Here is a 21,087-nt window from a genome sequence, read left to right on the forward strand (position 1 = left end):
CTCCCAGAGGCCCTCCTTTCACTACAGATCCCTCCCACTGGCCCTCCTCTCACTACAGATCCACCAGTCACTATAGACCCCTCCCACTGCCGACCCCCTCACTACACACCCCTCCCTTCACTTTATTAGGAATCATATTGTGTGTAGTCATTTAAGTAGATCTCTCTTAGGTATTTGAAGGTACCTGTTAGCTGCTATCTAAGCACTTCGGAAATAGGTAGAGGGCATTTAGTGGCTGGGTGCACTAGCTTGGCCAGTGTGAGCTCAAATTTTAGATTGCCAGCTGTGCCCCCTGTAACTGTGGTTCTCCAGTGTCTAACCAAGCCAGATAGTGAGTATGAATGTTCTTACTAAGCAAGCAAATTTCTTGTAATGTCTTGTATGTAGTACATCACAAGCTGGATACTTCTGGGTGACAACTCTTCCCACCCCACCTCTCCTGCCTGCAAAAAATTAAACCTGAAGTATAAGCATATCTACCAAGCGTATAGTTCAAGGAATAAATTGCTTTTATTTTGGTGGAATGTCAGGTTAGGATTTCATTTAATCAGTTTGGAATAATCTTTTTAAAAGGATCACATTTCCTTACAGTGCAAAACTAGTGGGTGTTAGTTTAGGGTCTGGAATACGAAAAGTATAAAACCTTCAAAAAGAGTGATTCCCCAGCATTGATTGGGTAAATTGTGAACGCTTCCATTCCCACCCTATGCCCTAGGCAAACAATGTTTTTTCCCCCAGTTCTCCAGTCTCATGAGCACAATTAAAACCAATGGAAAACTTTTAAGCCGAGGAAAAATGAGTATTATATATCAAATGAAAAAAACATGTATTATGTATATGGTTAAGATTGCATACTTAATTTCGAAAAATTGGGACATTTAAAAGTTAAAGTTCTCAGCACAACTCAGTTACATTGCACATACTGAATATAAAGTGCAGGCAAAAGTTTTTAAAAAAATGGTTCCTAAAGTTAGGCTCCAAAATCTATATTTAGAAATCTAAAATAAGGCGTCAGTCTTGCAATCAGATCTATGTGGCAGACACAGGCATAAATCCAGAGTAAAGCTATTTAAAATTTTTTTGGCCATCTGCTTTAGCATATCCATTTTGAAATCCATTATGCTTCATATTGGTGCAGGAGTTGCCTGCTTGGATCTATTAAGATATATATTGAAAATGTGGTGTATGCTTTTTGGTTTGGAGAAAAAAGAAAAATGAGAAGATGCTCTATATACCTTAATAAGTATTTGAACTAGGACTGTCAAGCAATTAAAAAAATTAATCGTGCGATTAACCGCACTATTAAACAATAATAGAATATCATTTATTTAAATATTTTGGATGTTTTCTACATTTTCAAATATATTTATTTCAATTACAACACAGAATACAAAGTGTACAGTGCTCACTTTATATTTTTGATTAGAAATATTTGCACTGCAGAAAACAAAAGAAATAGTATATTTCAATTCACCTAATACAAGTACTGTAGTGCAATCTCTTTATCATGAAAGTTGAACTTACAAATGTAGAATTATGTACAAAAAATAACTGCATTCAAAAATAAAACAATGTAAAACTTTGGAACCTACAAGTCCATTCAGTCCTGCTTCAGCCAATTGCTCAAACAAACAAATTTGGTTACAATTTGCAGGAGATAATGCTGACAACTTCTTGTTTACAGTGTCACCTGAAAATGAGAACACTTTCTCATGGTACTTTTGTAGCTGGTGTCGCAAGATATTTACATGCTCGATGTGCTAAAGATTCATATGTCCCTTCATGCTTACACTACCATTCCAGGGGACATGCGTCCATGCTGATGATGGGTTCTGCTCGATAACGATCCAAAGCAGAGTAGACCGACACATGTTCATTTTCATCATCTGAGTCAGATGCCACCAGCAGAAGGTTGATTTTCTCTTTTGGTGGTTTGGGTTCTGTAGTTTCCGCATCTGAGTGTTGCTCTTTTAAATCTGAAAGCATGCTCCACACCTTGCCCCTCCCAGATTTTGGAAGGCACTTCGGATTCTTAAACCTTGGGTTAAGTGCTGTATCTATCCTTAGAAATCTCACATTGGTACCTTCTTTGCGTTTTGTCAAATCTGCTGTGAAAGTGTTCTTAAAACGAATATGTGCTGGGTCATCATCTGAAACTTCTATAATAGCAATATATGGCAGGATGTGGGTAAAACAGAACAGGAGACATACAATTCTCCCCCAAGGAGTTCAGTCACAAATTTAATTAACACATTTTTTTAATGAGCATTATTAGCATGGAAGCATGTTCTCTGGAATGGTCGCCGAAGCATGCAGGGGCATATGAATGTTTAGCATATCTGGCACATAAATACCTTGCAACACCAGCTACAAAAGTGCCCTGCGAACGCCTGTTCTCACTTTCAGGTGACATTGTAAATAAGAAGCAGTCAGCAGTATCTCCTGTAAATGTTAACAAACTTGTTTGTCTTAGTGATTGGCTAAACAAGAAGTAGGACTGTGTAGACTTGTAGGCTCTAAAGTTTTACATTGTTTTGTTTCTGAGTGCAGTTATGTAACAAAAAACCCTGTGTTTGTAAGTTGCACTGTCACAATAAAGAGATTGCACTACAGTACTTGTATGAGGTGAACTGAAAAATACTATTTCTTTTATCATTTCTACAGTGCAAATATTTGTAATAAAATAATAATGGAAAGTGAGCACTGTACACTTTGCATTCTGTATTGTAATATAAATCAATATATTTGAAGATGTAGAAAAACATCCAAAATATTTAATAAATTTCAATTGGTATTCTATTGTTTAACAGTGCGATTAATTGCAGTTAATTTTTTTGAGTTAATTGCATGAGTTAACTGTGATGAATCAAAAGCCCTAATTTGAACCCAAGCATATCCTGGAGGGTTGTAATTTGCAGCTATATCAAAATGCTGTCAGAAGCAAAAGTTATTTATTAGAGAGTGCAATGAGTTGAAGTACACTGTTTTGCTGTATATCTATAATAGTATTTTGCAGAATTACAAAAGAATCTGGCAATCCACAAATCTGAAAAGTCTCACCAAAAACCTTGCTGTCCCTCCCCACTTCTTACTGACCACCTAGTGACCACTGCAGAGTACTGTAATGAGGTTATATTACTTCATACTACAGTTCATTCACTAGTCTACTCTGAAGTATTGTCATAATTAAAACTAAACTACACCTGTCAAATTAAATGAGCACTTTGAATTGTCTGATGCAATTTCCTTGATTCCTACCCACCCCACTCCCCGTAGTGTTTGTTCACAAAATGTGATTATTCACATTGCATCTATTAGACATTAGTGAGGTTTTACTCTTACAGTAAAATGATTTTTAAAAGAAAATGTCATGATGTACAACTAGTTCTGCATGAGCGATCTTGTTACATCAGTCTCAACATATGCAAAGTTGAGTTTCCAAGGCTTCTTTTTTTTTGGGGTGTGGGGGGGTTAGGGGTTGAAACTTCTTATGCAGTAAAGCTGAACAGGTTTATGAAGGAAAAACACTTTCCTAATTAATTAAAGTAGTATGTGTATCTTACTGCACTTTGAGAAATCAGCTCTGAGGCTGATGCTGATTATTCAGTTAAGAAATGTAGTAGTGGGAGTCTGTGATGTTGAAAGGTTTCTCTGTGGAGTGATTGCCTCAAGGAGGAGGGAGTTTGAGTTCCCTTGTCATGATACCAGCAGCTGGATCATGGCTAATTGTGGTAAGGCTCTGTTCCAGGGAATAGCAACAAAATCTTAGTGCTGTGCTGCTAAGTTCTGAGTCCTAGTTCCAAATCAAGAGGGATAAATAATGGAGGAGATTGGATGAATAATAAAGTTAGGTGAGTTTTAATAGGGTGCTGTCTGAGAACTTTTAGGACATTTTTTACAGGAGACAAAGAACAGATTTTAAGGATCTAAAATAAAATAAAAACAAGTAGAACTGGAAGACTAGAGGGGTTTCATAATGAAACCCAAATAATGTAACATGAGCATGGAAAATATGAGCGGAAAACACCTTCTCGTCTAAGATGCTTGTGGACAAGAGCACAGAACCTTAACTGAAAATTTTTATGTTTTTAAGGCTTACGAGGGAAGATGTACACACAATTAAGTAAAGTATTTCAAAATCTTCTAACAAATTAAATTAGACCAGTTAACAAAGGCATGACAGTGACTTCAGGTTATAGATCAGTTTCCATTGTAAATCTGATTTTGACCTTCACAGACTAACTAAATTAGAAAACACCCCAAATCCTCTTAACTTCAGATAACTTCTGGGGGAGAGTCTGAAGTTGATTTGACAGAGTAATTCTATATAAGATTTTGAAAAAAATTGATGTCAATTTCACTTTGTGAAAAATCTTCTAACTTCTTTTGTAAAAATATGTTTAATCTAGCTAGGAACTTCAGATTGTACCCATCTTTATCAGAATGATGAATAACACAAAATTTGTATAGCTATTAACTATGTAGATTTTTGAAACCCTTATTGCTTTGCCTGATTCAAGCATAGGGCACAAACGTCACCAAAGTCCAGGGTGAGTTTGAAAGCCCCATCAGAAAAAACACATAGGTTTAAGGCAAATTCTATTGGTGCAATTCATGGTGTTTGTAAAGTTTGTTCTCATCTATCGTAAGAATCTCTAAAGCACCTGTCACTTTCAGACAAATAGCTCATTCAGATTCAAGGGGTAAAATTCTGGCTCTTGAATTTTGCGATTGAATCAGTAAGGTCAGGATTGCACCCACAGAGTTATATACTTTGCTGGCAGGGAACTTGATTCAAATATTATATTGTCTTTTTTCATAGAACAACTTGTATTGTTTTATACTACTGTATATCTATAACAATAGTAAAATATGGTCTCTCTAGCAAAATAAAATAAGATACAGCAAGTGTCCACATATCAGTTTTATTATAAAATATTGACTTTACCACATAGGATAAGATTAGTGTCCAAAAACAGGCTAGTCATTCTGATCTTCCTGAGTCTGCTATCTCTCTAACCTTAAGGCCAGATTCATTGCATGGAGCTAGGGTTGCCAACTTTCTATTTGGACAAAACCGAACACCCTAGCCCTGCCCCTTCCCCGAACCCTCCCCCCACTACATTCCCCTTCCTCGGTGGCTGTCTCTCCCCAACCCTCACTCACTTTCACTGGGCTGGGGCAGGGGGTTGGGGTGTCGGAGGGGGTGAGGGCTCTGGCTGGGGATGCAGACTCTGGGGTGGGGCTGGGGATGAGGGGTTTGGAGTGCAGGAAGGGGCTCAAGGTTGGGGGTGTGTGGCCAAAGGATTTGGAATGTGGGAGGGGGCTGCAGGTTGAGGCAGGGATTTGTGTGTGGGAGGGGGTACAGGCTCTGGGGTGTGGGTGCAGGTTCTGGGGTGGGGCCAGGGATGAGGGGCTTGGGGTGCAGGAGGAGGCTCCGGGTTTGGGGGAGGCTCAGGGCTGGGGTTTGGGGCATGGGCTTACCTCGGGCAGCTCCCGGTCAGTGGCGCAGCAGGGCTGCTAATGCAGGCTCCCTGCCTGTCCTTGCTCCACCCTGCATCCTGGAAGTGGCCAGCAGGTCCGGCTCCTAGGTGGGGGGACCAGGAGGCTCCGTGTGCTGCTCTCGCCTGCAGGCACCGCACCCCACAGCTCCCATTGGTCGCGGTTCCCAGCCAATGGGAGTGCGGAGCTATTGCTTGGGGTGCGGGCAGCATGCGGAGCCCCGTGACCCCTTGCCTAGGAGCCGGACCTGCTAGCCGCTTCCAGGGTGCAGCGTGGTAACAGGACAGGTAGGGACTAGCCTGCCTTAGACCCGCAGCACTGCCGACCGGACTTTTAATGGCCCGGTCGGCAGTGCTGACCGGAGCTGCCAGGGTCTCTTTGTGACCGGGTCTTCCAGTCGAAAACTGGACGTCTGGCAACCCTACATGGAGCCCTCAGTAGTTTTGTAGCATTACTAGGCACTGCAGTCTTTGATGCTTACATGGATGCAGTGTAGCTATAAACTACTTGGTTGGCCACCTAATGCCTCCCTAACGGTATGATTCTGCTCTACTCAACTTCCTTCCATATATGATCATCAGCTTTTAGGGAGTAATGTCAGGGGAGACAGTGTCTCTCTGAAGTACTAACAGAGGGCAGTTTTTGCCTGAGACCTGGGGAGAATGAACTGTTGCTGAAAACTAAATCCAAAACAGAGTGGGTCAGCTTGTAAGAGCCATCAGGCTAAAGACCCCTCCCTAGATCAATTTTGGGGGCAGGGACAGGAGATAGACTCCCCACACCAAAAATGTTGTATTTTTCATTTTTTAACGGCAAGAGGAGGAACTCACTCCCTTCTGTCAGTATTTCAAAAGGCTTCAGTAACCTATGCAGATCTAGTAGCAGGTTAAACTCCATGTAGGGGAGCAGACAGCTTATTGCCATGAATTCTCCACTTTCTGTACCCCCCTGCAACAGTTGCAGCACTCACCTGTGGAACAGATGCAGATGTAACTATCATCTGAGATCTTCACAGTCTTTAATCTCACAACACCTCTGTGAGGTGGGATAGTGCTATTATCTCCATCTTATAAATATGAAACTCAGGCACAGATAGACTAAGTGACTTGGCCTATCATCACAGGAAGACAATGGCAGATTAGGGACTTAAACTGAAGTCTCAGGCCATTTCCTTAAAAACTGGACCATCCAGCCTCGTCCAGTAGGGAACTCATTGTTTCCAAAGTTGGTTAGCCTGCCACATAAAAACTTTATGAAGCCCTCTAGGAGCTTTGTGTTTCTTAAAACAATGCACAGCTTGCCATTAGTTTCCTCCTTAGTGAGCAACAGGCAATGGGGTGATCTAACGTGCACACTGAGTGTCGATGAACCAAAGGAGGTGGCTTGTTTGTGCCAATTTCTCTGTTGTTTTTTTCCCATCCTGGATTTGTAAATGCCCATCCCTCTCCATTCACAACCTTTGTTGATAATTGGTCATGACCACTTTATTTCCTGGGTAGAGACAGATCTCTTCTAATCATGTTAGACCAAAATTCTTTCATAAACACTTGCTAGAGTCCATAAGCAGGATAGATGTTTTTCACACATTTTGTACTGAATGCATAATTAGTCACACTTCATATTGATGTTCTATTTATAGTTTATAAATGGTTAATAGATGGTTAATAGCTGTTTTAATTAATAGTTATCAGCAACCTATTGGCTTGTTATAACTGTCCCTTTAATAATCTATAACACCTTCCACTGATGTGCTTAGAACCATCTAAAATAAATACATATCTCTAAGATGCACATAACAGCCATTAATCATGTATTAACTCTATATAAACCATTTATAAATAGAACCTAATATAAAGTGTGATTGCATAATCTAAACAGGCTACAAACCAGGAAAATGTCTAGATTATGCAGATACAGGGCTACTGGTGAGCACTCTTACCCCACAGCAAATTATTGTATTATAACAGTTGTATAATACACACCATTTTAGAAATGTCATTTGCCTGCATCAGCATTTAAAATAATATACGTTGTCCCACTTCAGATAAAAGGAAAAGAAAGCCTGTATGAAAGATCTGGAAAAATGGTTATTTTCTGAAGGTGTGTTATTAGAAAGTCATGTTGCTTTAGTCAGTGACTGTGACGGGTTGCCCTCACTTTGAGATGCCACCTGATGTGCTGGGATACCGCTGAAAAAAACTAATGTGTGCAGCTAAATGTGTGCACAGGCTGCTAATGTATGCACAGGCTACTGTTTAGCTGCCACTGAATTGGCCTTGTCAACACTGGTTCTCCACTTGTAAGGTAACTCCCTTCTCTTCATGTGCCAGTGTATTTATGCCTGCTTCTGTACTTTTCACCCCATGCATCTGAAGAAATGGGGAGGGGGGGGTTATCCATCAAAGCTTATGCCCAAATTCATCTGTTAGTCTTTAAGATGCCACTGGTCTTCTAGGTTGGTGAATCTTCTGGAGTTCACTTGCCAATTTACATTCTCACAATTTTTATTCCTGAAATTTAGAGATACCTGGGCCACCAAACATTGGAGAAATTTGGATCTGAACTTTGCTACTGAGGACCTTCTCTTCTGTAATTTAAACACGGGTTTTTTTTTCAAGGAAGGTCAAATTAAAAACTGTGTGCAGCTAAACAATAGCCTGTGCTTTTTTTTTTTAACTAGGGATAGAAAAAACTGGCACAACTATTTTTCTTCCTCCCTTTCTGCTTCTTTCTTTAGAAAACCTGACCTATGAGGAAAGGTTAATAAAACGGGGCATGTTTATTCTTGAGACAAGATGGCTGAGGGGGGATCTGATAACAGTTTTCAAATATGTTAAGGGCTGCTAAAATGAGGACTATTATCAATTGTTCCCCAGGTCCACTGAAGGAAGGACAAGAAATAATGGGCTTAATCTGCAGCAAGGGAGATTTAGGTTAGATTTTGGGAGAAACTTTCTAACTATTAGGGTAGTTAAGCTCTAGAATAGGATTCCAAGGGAGGTCTTTAAAAACAGGCTGGACAAACATCTATCGGGGTAGTCTATGTTTACTTGGCCCTGCCACAGTAAAGGGGGCTGGACTTGATGACTTCTTGAGGTCCCTATGAGCCCTATGTTTCTATGAGTCACTCTTCTCCCTGAGCAGGAATTAGTGGGAGCTGTGGTGTGCAGCACCTGTAAAAGTCATGCCATTTACTTAAGTGCCTGGAGAAATGAAGTATGGTTATATGGTTAAAGCACTGACCTAGCATTCAGGAGACCTGCGTTCAGTGCAGAACTCTACCACAGTCTTGATGTTTGATCTTGAACAAGTCACTTCATCTCTTAGTGACTCTGCTACCCATCTATTAAATGGTGATAATAGTAATTCTCTACCCCGGGGGGGTGTTGTGGGGATAAATATGTTAATAATTATGAAGCTATCAGATGCCACAGTGTTGGGAGCTGTATAAGAAGATGGATAGATAGATTTAGGACCTGTCCACAAGGCAAGGCAAAGTGCTCTAGAGCAGCGTGATTTGTGGACTGCCCTAACATATTGTGCTCTAACTGCCCCTATAGACCCTTCTGGCATGCTCTAACAGGACTATGTTAAAGTGAAGTAGGTACCTTTTAGAGTGCACTAATGTAGTCTATATGGGGCAATTAGCGCTCGACACATTAGAGCACTCTACAAATCACACCCTTCTAGAAGACTTTGCTGTGCCACATGCACAAATCCTTAGATGCCTAGCTTTAGACACATATGTTTGAAATTCTTTTGAAAAAAATCTTAATTTTATAAAAACTACCTGTCCAGGGCACTACTGCCTTTGCCACGTATTAAAAATATAGCCAATTGGACACAAACAAAAATAAACTAAGCAGCCTTCTCAAAACTGGGAAGGAAGGAAAAAACCACTCGAGCCATATTTCTCAAGCCAAATCCTCAGCTCATCCTTCTTACCCCAAGCCGTAGGGGTGGGGGGTGGGGTTTCTAAAATAACATTACACAGTAATAGCTGAGGAATGTATGAAGTTAATTATAAGAGAGAGAGATGGATTCTATTACCTTTACTGGGACCTTAGAAAAAATTCTGAGGATACCTGAAATTATAACTTTTTCTGTCCATGATGGAACTTAAGTATCATTCATATATTTTTGCTTTTATTAATAGCCTGGTTATAAAGCTTGTCCTGACTTGCCTTGAAATATAATACCCAGTTCACTTATTACAGGTTGATACTATAATTGCTGAAGTTAAATGCTCTGAATGCAGAGCTTATGAGGAAAATATGGCCCAAAATTACACGTAGCCGTATTTTTTAAATGACCTATAGAAAAGTTTGCAACACTTTTCTTCTAATGTTCTTCTTCTTCTTCTTCTAGATAATAAATGATACAAGACCTTAAACATATCTGAAGTAGCCTTGCTTCAGAATTTTTAGTAGAATATTATATAAAATGTCACAGTAAATTATACAGGCATAGTCTAGTGCTATTGAACAAATTCATAAATGATCTGGAGAAAGGGTTAAACAGTGAGGGAGCAAAGTTTGCAGATGATACAAAATTACTCAAGATAGTTAAATCCAAAGCTGACTGTGAAGAGTTACAAAGGGATCTCACAAAACTGGGTGACAAAATGCTTTCTTAACAGCTTTTTGAAAATATTTTTACAAGTATTTCAGATTTCTTTCCCATTTGATATTTATTTTATTTCTTTATTCACTGAGATATTTATTTAATTATACTAGGAAAGGTGAGTCAACTAAGGCAGCATCATATGGATCACATAGGCCCTGATCCAGCAAAGCACTTAAGTACATGTGTGACTTTCAGCATATAAGCTGTCCCATTGACTTCAATGGGGCTACTCATATGCTTAAAGTTTCAGACCTACTGAAGAGTTTTGCTGGATCGAGGGCATATTTTCCCCTTGCTGTGCAGTGTGGAAGGGAGCAAAATGACAGAAAAAGCCACAGTGGGAACCTTTGGAAGAAAAAAGTTTCAAGAGGCAATGCTTTTGGCTGTGGGGGAGGTGAGACAGATCTGATGAGGAGGAGCCAGGGTGCAGGGGGACAACTGGGAAGGTTGGGCAAAGAGTGGATCAGTTTTAAGTGCTAGTCTGCACAGAGGATGACAACCCACTACTGCTATCATATGCTTCATTGGCTCAAGTGGCAGAGATCTTTTCAGTGGATCTAAAGGTTCCAACTCTGCTGATGTCCTGTGAGTGTCAATATGATGCCACATAATGGAATTTCTGTTTTTTCAGTTTGCATTTTTAAAAATCTCAGAAATTAGACACAACCTATTAAGGTTGCATGTGCAACTTTAATTCTGGCATTACCTAACTTCTGAGTGCTTAACTTTGCAGCATTAATAATGTTCTTTTAATGTAAGTCTTTTTTTTTTTTTGTATAATTATACATAAGGAAGAAAAGTTATCTTTAAAATGATGAACAATAGTCCAGGACCTTGGAAGTGCTCTGTTAGAGATTTTTACTATATTTTGATTAATGGCCATATTATAATTGTAATATAACACTTCAGGTGATGTGGTAGTGCTGATTAACCCACCTTTTGGATGTGCCCTGGGACTTGCTGTGCACCTGAGACATGCATCCATCAGCACCTCCACACAGTCTGTCATGTCTTATTATTTAATAAATGAAAACAGGCTATAAACAGTAAAGGGATAAAAATGTTCTTAAAAATTACAGCAAGCAAGGTTTTTTATATGTTGACCCTACTGTATTACTGCTCCAGGCTATCTCAGAGTGAAAAATAGGTTCTCTGTTTTGGGGGTGTGTGTGTGTGTGTGAATTACTAAAACTCTCACAAACTGCAGTGTAAACTAGTAAGGTAGTTTGTCAATTACAAAAGAAAAAGCGGACAATGTTCAGAGAAAACATTTTTGATGAGATATCCAGGAGAAAGATAATAGGCACTGCTTATTTATTTAAAGTAAGCATAGTTTTTGGTTGACATGTACACTTTAGGAGAACTTTTAGTCTGCAGTGCTAAACAGCTTGCTGAAGAGCTAATATTCAAACTACACTCCAGCACTTAAAATGCAGTCACTCTTTGTTTTTCCTGAATCAAATATTTTCATGTCAAATGTTCATGGCTTACTGTTGAAAAAAACAGCTCCTATTAGCAAAATGCATTTTTGCGGCTTTAGTTTTATAATCTCTATACATTATCCATTGAGTCTGTATCACATTAAGAGTAAGCCACAGTTTACATGGAAATGCATAACAATGAAGTCTCTCTATTCCATATGCATATGTAACTCCTATTAAGAGTGTATATTCACTGCTGGTTCAAATGTCAGTGGTGATTGGAAGTTATTGCCATCTGACAGCTGTTTGGTAGTCTATATGAAATGAGTTAGTGATCTCGGCTTACTACTGATGTCCACATTACAAAACCATCACCACAGCTGGCACTAATTGGCAACATTGTTGGCAGTCTTTTTGGAGATGCCAAGGTTGAATGGACATAGAGGCTGTTGCCCCAAGATGTGGTCCCCTAGAGGTCAGGATTGAAGCATATGGTCAGAGTCGCACAGAGAAGCATGCACTTCCAGTGTTGCATTTGTTTTATGGATGGAGAATTTCTCCAGGACTGTCACATCTGATGCCCTTCATCAAGTGCTACTGAATTCACTGAACAACACACACAGAAGAATAGATCCCCACTATGATTATGAATTTTGTTCATTTATTTTTCAGGTGGCTTTCACTTTTGTCATATTGTTCACACTTAATAAGTTTGACTGTTCCTATGTCACACTGTATTCTTGCAATAATTTTGCTCCACTGTTCTGTCCCTCTGGATTTTACAGCAGTGGATCAGGAAGAAAATGCAAGCCCTAACAGAAATAATATATCCACTGCAAGTCTTACAGGTACTAATTTCTGCCAAAGAAAATACTGCAGTGTTTTTTTTTTTTTTTTTTTTGTGGGCTAGGTTAGGTGATCAAATTGAAATAAATTAATTGTGTAACTACCATCATCAGTGTTTGCAAAACTTGTTGCTAAACCAAATAAGCCCCACCTGAGAAAAAATGTAGAAGCAAAAAATCTGACATCTTTTTCTAAACACCTGGAGAACTCTTCTAATTATAGACTTTTCTAACCTATCCTATTTATGTATAGGTTCTTATACCATGCCCATTTCCTTGTTCTATTGCCTGATCCTTTATCCATAAAGGGTGAGGTGTATTTATTAAGGTGCCTTAAAATTTTCTTTTCTTTCATGAGAGTCCTTGTTATCATCACTGAGAAAGTCTTGAGAATTCCTCCCTTGTTCTTTCAATTTAACCTCCTCCTCTTCCACTGTTAAGTCCTGTGTTGTAGCAGGAAACTTTCTAGCTGAGGGATAAATTTAGGTGGGGCTTTGAACCCCATCGGCTCCATTTTTAATTAGCCAAAGGATTCTTCAGAGATTCGAATATGATTCATGTAAACTAAAGCCTTCACAATTTGGGGTCGTGTCCCTTTAAATTTAGTACATATTCATTAAAATCTTAGAATTCAAATGGTGAACAAATTTAGAAATCAGTTATAAGAAATTAATACAGCTATACATAGGTTAATACACTATTACTATCATTTCTTTTTTGACTTCAGTCATGGTGATGAGAAGGTGAGAAGCAATGATTTGTTTGTTTCCTTTTATTTATTGTTTTGGTTTTTGACATAAAATGATTTTTTTTGTCTGAACAGATCTTTAGCATGTAAATATTATTGCTATCCCTTTTGACATGATTGGCTAGCCAAAAATTGTCTCAGTTGGGAGGAGAAGTTGGTGATGCAGTTTTATGTGTTTACAAAGTATGTATGAAGTCCTACTGGAGGAATCAAGTAACAGCAGACAATTTCCTTGTTCACAGCTACAAGCAGGGGTGGATTAACCTTTTGTGGACCCGGCGTCAAACATATTTGTGGGCCACCCTTGGAGGAAATAGAGCATGGCGCGGGGTGGTCAGTCCCTGGAGCGAGGGGCCAACCAGAGGCAAAAGGGCATGGTGTGGCAGGGGAAGCCCCGCTCCGCCCAATGCGAGGGCACTATTTACAAACTGGCAGTTGCCCCACGCATAGTGGCCTGTCTGGCCCTGTGCTGCCAGTGTGCCCATTCCCCTTGGGGTGGGCCCATGCCATGCTACACAACCCACCCGCCAACCCCCCCCCCCAACTCCCTATGGCCAGAGGCCCCCAAGACCCAGCTGGCGGGCAGGCCGAGAGGAGCAAGTGGTGGGTTGGGGGAGCCAGCGGGGTCTTGGGGCACAGTGCAAGCGGAGCAGGCCGGGGCCCCTTCTGAGCATGGGTCCAGCTCCGTGGAGCCACTGGAGCCATTGCAAACCTGGCACTGGCTACAAGCCTCTCTTATGCAGCACCCAACTCAAAATCTGTCTCTAGGTTTCCCTCAGGGCCACACTGTGCTTGCCGAGTCTGTGCCCAGGACTTCTATCTCTGTCTTTGTGTGCTTCTCTGCTTTTCTCTCTTCAGTGACGCCCACCCCCTTATCCAAAGCAATGCACAGCGAAGCCTTCCACCCATGTAGTCCTAATTCCTAGGAAGACTCACATATGCCTTTGTTCTAGATCTGGTTGCTATAAAGGAACTTAGCTGTCTTTTTATAGCTATCTTAAATGAAAGGCAGCAGTTCTATCCATCAGCTTCAAGGAGAATGTGTGTGTTCCTAAATCTTATTTTCTTGTTTATTTGATCTAATTAGTTCCTTAAAGTTTAATTGCCTTGTGGGAGATCTTTACACTATTGTGTTTTGTGTTTTACATTGATACCTGCAAAACAATGGTATAGTTAAGTTGACTGAAAAGCAGTGCATTGTATTGGTTCTGGCAGTGATGATTGCAATTTGTGGTATCTGCTTGTTTCCTAATTTTGAAGAACACTTTCACTTTGAGTTAGTATTCATTAATCATTGTGACTGTACAGTATTCAGAAGGCACAATAGTAGTTCCATAGTTAAGAAGACACTGACATACGCACTTAAAGTAGGACTCAAATCTCTTAGCTATTTATGAATGACAAAAAGCCTGCTTCCCAAACGTAGAGCACTTACTTTTTGAGTACTGAAACATTTTCAGAGAATTTTAAATACATTTACAGATTAATGTATTCATAGATTTTTAAGGACGGTAGGACTATTGTGATCATCTAGTGTGAAACATAGCGTAGTTTGACTTCTAAATTGGGGGGACGGGAGGGGGCAGCTCCCGTCAGGTCAATGGGGCTGCGCATGGAGGAGGAGCAAATTCCGCACCTGCCTGAGGCTTGCAGTTTATGGGGAACAATGACCCCTTGTTATCCCTCTCCAAACTATGCCCATGGTCTGAATTCCTGCATAACACAGGCCATTGGACTTCCCTGAATTAATTCCTAATTCAAGACCAATAGCTTTAGAAAAGATCCAATCTTACTTCTAAAATAGTGACGGAAGATCCACCACAATACTTGGTAAATTGTTGCAATGGTTAATTAGCCTCACTGAAATGCACAGTGTTAGACTGAGCCCACTTTATCAAGCAATCCAGATTGCTCTGTATCAGTGACCTGTCCTTTTCATTATTTTCCAGATTCTTAATCTGTGTCATCTGCAAACTTTATCAGTAATGGTTTTAAATTTTCTTTCAGGTCTTTGAAAAAAATACCAAATAACAGAGGGCTAAGAATTGATCCTTGTGGGACCCCACTAAAACACACCCACTCACTAATGGTTCCCTGTTTATATTTACATTTTGAGAGCTGTCAATTAGCCAGTTTTTAATCCATTTAAACATGTACCATGGTGATTTTGTATCTTTATAGTTTCTTAATCAAAATGTCATGTGATACCAAGTCAAATGTCATCCAGTAGTCTAGATATATTACATCAAAACATAATGACAGGTTTCAGAGTAACAGCCATGTTAGTCTGTATTTGCAAAAAGAAAAGGAGTACTTGTGGCACCTTAGAGACTAACCAATTTATTTGAGCATAAGCTTTCGTGAACTACAGCTCACTTCATCGGATGCATGAAGTGAGCTGTAGCTCACGAAAGCTTATGCTCAAATAAATTGGTTAGTCTCTAAGGTGCCACAAGTACTCCTTTTCTTTTTACATCAAAACAGTTACCTTTATCAACCAAACTTGTAATCTCATAAAAGATTAAAATTAGTTTCACAAGATCTTCTGTCCATAAACTCATTCTGATTGGCATTAATTATATTACTCCCTTTTACTTCTTTATTAATGGAGTAATGTCTTGTAAACATTTTAAAATGGACTTGCTAGCCTTTTTTATGAGGGGCACCTTTTTATGAACGGCCAGTGGGAGCTGTGGGCGGCCATGCAAATGTAAGCAAACTGTCTGGCAGCCCACCAGCGGATTACCCTGTCGGGCTGTGCACAGCCCACAGCAGCAGGTTGCCCACCACTGACTTAAATGCTCCAGTCTCTCTTGCCACCCAGACCAACTGGACTCACTTATATCATGTCATGTTTAGGTTGCTTCCAGTCCCAAGAGACCAGATCAGTTGCCCAGATCAGTTGCTACTCTAGATTTTACAGCAAAGACAAGTCTGGTAGCCAATTCTACAGTATACTATTTAAAAGTTTATTAGCTAAGAAAAGGAAGAGTGTTATTGAGAGGTTAAAGCAGGTAAAATATACGTACAGGTGAGTCACAGTCTATAATTCGAAATGGTGGCAGAGATGCAGTAATCTGCCAGTTTCCCAAAAGTCTCTCAGGACTACCCAGAATAACTCTGAGGATCTCCATCTTCTCATTCAGTTATTCTGCCCTATTAGAATCCACACAGTTCAGAGATGAAGGATCTTTCCTTGAATCCATTGTTATAGTTTCTTCTCACAGAAAACAAGCTCACATTGTCACTACCCCATGGGCTTTCCTTTGAGATGGAGAGTGAGGAATGCATTTTGGGCCGTTGACTTCCAGTCATCACACACAATGACCATTTGCTTTGAAATTAGCACTCTTCTGTAAAAGTTCTTCATTTGCATTACACAAGGCATCTTTCTTGTTTGATGGGTTATTTAGTTACAGTGGTATCCACAATGTAAATTAATTTGAGTATAAGCTTTCGTGAGCTACAGCTCACTTCATCGGATGCTGTAGCTCATGAAACCTTATGCTCAAATAAATTTGTTAGTCTCTAAGGTGCCACACATACTCCTTTTCTTTTTGTGGATACAGACTAACACGGCTGCTACTCTGAAACCTGTCACAATGTAAATGTTTGCTATTGCATTATAACAGGATACAGATACGTGAAAACAATGCATGTAACATCCCATTAGTTTTCATGAAGTTTAAACACGAAATACACTCTTATACATTTAACAATTACTTTGATCTATACTCATACCCAAGTGAATTGACCTGGGGCTTCAGCATGAGCTTGCAGCTAGTCTGCCAATGTCAGTGTTAATCACTGTCTCGAAGAATGGCATAATATTTATTTCCATCTGCAGGGAAAATGCATTTTCTAGAGAGGTGTTGCCCCTTTTCGACCAAAGTGGCTAATGAAAGTTCTGGATGTTCCAGAACTCTGTGGATGTTCCATCTGGAAGTAGAAACTGAAGGGTCTGGTATTTTCATCGATGCATTCTTGTTTATTTCCAGGGAAGGTCCTTCTTCAGGAGGAACCAAGAACAAAAGGACCGGTTTCTTAGTTCACAGCTCCAGGCCTTTCTAGCCAGCCAAATCAGTTTTTTCCAGGGTCATGTTGTGTTCACAGGCTACTGCTTGGTTTTCTTGCTTTTTGCCCCTTCCTCTCTCTCTCTGTTCTTGTCTTTTTCAGTCTTTTGTCTCTTCTGCCTTCACATGCACATGTACACACCCATACCCCTACCCAAAACAATACTCAGCCAAAAGCTCCTGGGTGGGTTCACACACTCCTTTTGTTTTAGATAGGGGATTATGTTTACAGTCATGTTAATTGAAGAGTATGTTTGCACCTATCAATCTCAATGGGGTTTACACTCAACCCACAACAAGGTTTCATCCCACTCATAACAGAGGGGAGGCATGTTAGTAGAGCCCACACAGGATATTCAAGGGCACTACTCCAATAATAATAAATAAATCAGATTGTCTAGGAGCCAAATCTCAGGCAAGTAATTAGTAAGTGTTCTGCCCATCCTCAATATGCAGGTTAGATTGCTACATTTGGAGGCATGTGAAATTTTCACTCTTTTCTTTATTTTACCTTACTACCTTGTTCATTTTCACTGTTCTCCACTACTTCTGCCCCTACATTAGAAGCCATGGTAGTAGAATTGCAGTGGCCAGCCCGCCAGATGGACCAGTTGGAGAGCTTAATTCCATTAAGGGATTGGAGCTGTGCTTTTTAGGATCTTACGTTGCTAAACTAGTGTCATGTGGGATATTTTAGGAGAATGTTTTCCAAAATGCAATTTTATAGTCCAGAACTAATATTTTGTAACACAGTGAGTGCTTTGTGCACGTACTATGACAGTTACCACTACAGCAGCTCTTATGTAAGCTTAACTGAGTGTCTGCACTGAAACCATTGGGACACTTCACACTTAGGCTCATTATAGGAGTTACCTAACCAGCAATGAGTTGCACCTAGACCAGTAGATATTTAAGTGATTACTTCTTGGGAGGTGTTCATCCAAGTGTAAATTAGTCTGTCTCAGAACAGATTTTAGCTAGTGCCTGGCAGCTTGGATGACTGGCACATTGTCATTTTCATAACACACCTAAAGAGGAAAGTGCCAAAAAACATAAGCAGCATTGGTACAGTTAAAAAATTCCATTCTTGTTCTACTTTGCTAAGGCCCAGCAGCAGAAATACAGTGGCTCTAGTTAATGTTTGGGGTAAAACATGCTTTGAAATGTTTCATATGATCTTTATTGCTTTAATTACTCTCTTTGATTTTCATTTGTTTTTGAGGGAATTTCAGTGCATGTGAAGTGAAAGTGACAATACTGCCTGTCATGCTAAGTTCTTTGGTGATTCTGTGCTGCTTCTAACACACACCCACTCCCCAGTATTCATCCTCTCAACGTCCCTGGCCTCCCCACTCCCCAACTGTGGATCGCACCATGCCAAAGAACGTGGTATAAAAATTAGTATGGATGGGAAACCCCTTTGCTATGTGGAGGCCATTGGAGACGGTGTCATGGAGACAGCTCACCTTCCCCTCCACCCCTGCAGGCTGGGAGAGATTGCATCGAGGGGAGCCTCTGCGCGCCTTCTGATTTTTTTTTCTTTTAAGAATTCCTTAAAATTCATGAATTTTAGACACAGGGTGAAATGGGGACAGACACGTGGATGGATTTTAAGCAGCAGATCATATCTTTTATTAAACTTTAACACAGTGGAGGGGTGCTACCACGAGTGGGACAGAGGGTGCAGAAGGGTGGGGACCTCAGCATGCAAGGACCATAAGGTCCGACCACAGCCTGGGAAGGCCACAACATCTCATTCTATCCTGTAAGTCCAAGGCCCATCGCCAAACAGGTGTTTTACCTCTGGGAACCATTTATTTTATCCTTTTAACTGCACTGGAAACCAGCCACAATTTGTGATGAATTAACAACACAACCAACTACCTCCGTTGGATGCTAAGTTTCTTCCTGCTTAGCCCACTGTGGCTTGAAGGTGCTGCAAGGAAGGCAAAAAATTCTCTGGTCCTCTGTCAACTGGCACATGGAAGAACAAATTCCTTCCAGACCCCAAAATGGGCAATTGACTAGAACCACAGCATCTGTCAGGCCAGATTCCTAGTTCAGGGAGGCTAGGGTGGGGCTGCTGGGACAGAGCCAAAAGAAACTGCAGTGGCCTTGTTCCAGGTTAAATCCTGAGAGAACCTGGGGAATGCTGATCAGTCAGCTCTCCTCTCCCAGCCCAGCTGGCCAATGGGTGCCAGAGACTCCAAGACGGGGAGGAGCTATCTGGTGTCCTTCAGTGAGTGTTTTCCTGTCTGGCTGCTGGCACTGTGCCCTTTTACCTGTAGTGCTCTAAGTGAGGACATGATGTGTGGGAGAAAAGGTTTGTTTTCACCATTAACAGAAAAAATCTCCTGTGAATATTTGACCAAAACCATACATGTTTTGTGATTAGCTCCATTCAAAGAAACTAACAATTACTTGAAGCACTTTAGATTCTGTTCTCTGGCAAGACATTCGAAGACTCTGCAATTTTTACAAATTATGATGGATTTAACAGAGAAATGGTTTCTGTAAAACAGAAGGCATGCACACCAGTACTTTTGTTTGTTTCATTTATTTAGCACTGCATGACAAGATGGCCTTGGAACTGGCTTATTTGGTCATTACCCTATTGATTAAATAATGTGATGAAAAGGGCATGATAATGCAGTGTTGAGAGATTATTGCTAGACACTTTGCAAACAAAGCTGCTAAAAGGACGGCAGTTGCAAAACCTTTAGCATTGCTAGGTAATTAGCAAGAAAGGAGGAATTAAAATAAGGGGTATGTAATATAATGTAGTGATTATGTGCAGATAATGTTTTGAATACGCTCTTTTGCTAGCTCTAAATAGAGTACTTCTTAGTACAGGAAATGCCTGTTGAACTACTTATTCAGAATCCTTAACAAGCTGTTGGATGTGTCTGTTTGATACTGTGACAGTGCAAATAAAGCATGGACCTTTTTTTGTTGTTGTTGCACATTTCTTATAAAAATGCCATATCTGTACAATATATCACACAGAAAAAAATAACATAGACAATATTGTAGATGTGAATTTTGTTTAGTATAATTATAGTGAATTCAAGCCCTATGCTGATGCATCATTTCTTTAAATGACCATCTAGGGTCAACATTGGGATTTGAACAAGTGACTTGCTGAGCTAAAAGCACAAACCTGTACTTCATGAATTAAAGGACAAATCTATTAGCTACAATCACTAGCAAATGCCTAAGTGTCTTATGTGGACCAGCCTCTAGAGGGGAACAAAGACCCATGCTCTCAGGATGTGGATTTCATAATGGAGACAACCACTTTTGCAGCATAATTCTCTCCTCAGTAGTCCTTGCAGGTATTGGGGCACCATGAGTTTAGGGGGGGCCTGCAGGAACTGCCAGAACTGTCTCAAAAGGCAGGCTCCAACATGGAAAGAGGAACAGAGCCAGCATTGTTTTGTAGAGGGGGAGTGATGGTGAAGAGATGTGAGACAAATCAACCGGAGACTGGCATGTGGAGGTGAACAGGTAAGGAGAGGGAAGTGTGAGTTTAGAATGGACATTTTGGATTGTGGCAAAAGGAGCCGGACATGGAAAGTGATCTTCAAAGATGTAGTTCTCCCTGCCCTCTTTGAATTTGTGGTTGAAGCTCACATGAATATTACTACATTCAGTTTGTATTTTTCTGCTTGGAACTGACAAAAAAAAAAAGTATGAGGATTTACTCCATGCTCCCTCACACCTAAGAAGATCTTCTATGCATGTACAGCAGCAGATTATCTGGGATACATGAGGCTGTGCATTCTATGTATCTGAGAGTAGACTCTGGCATGAGACCATAAATCTGTGTAGGTGGAATTGCAAAACAATTCAGTCATTTTCAATGATAAGAG

Source organism: Eretmochelys imbricata, chromosome 3, assembly GCF_965152235.1.
Source record: "Eretmochelys imbricata isolate rEreImb1 chromosome 3, rEreImb1.hap1, whole genome shotgun sequence".
Classification (NCBI taxonomy): domain Eukaryota; kingdom Metazoa; phylum Chordata; order Testudines; family Cheloniidae; genus Eretmochelys; species Eretmochelys imbricata.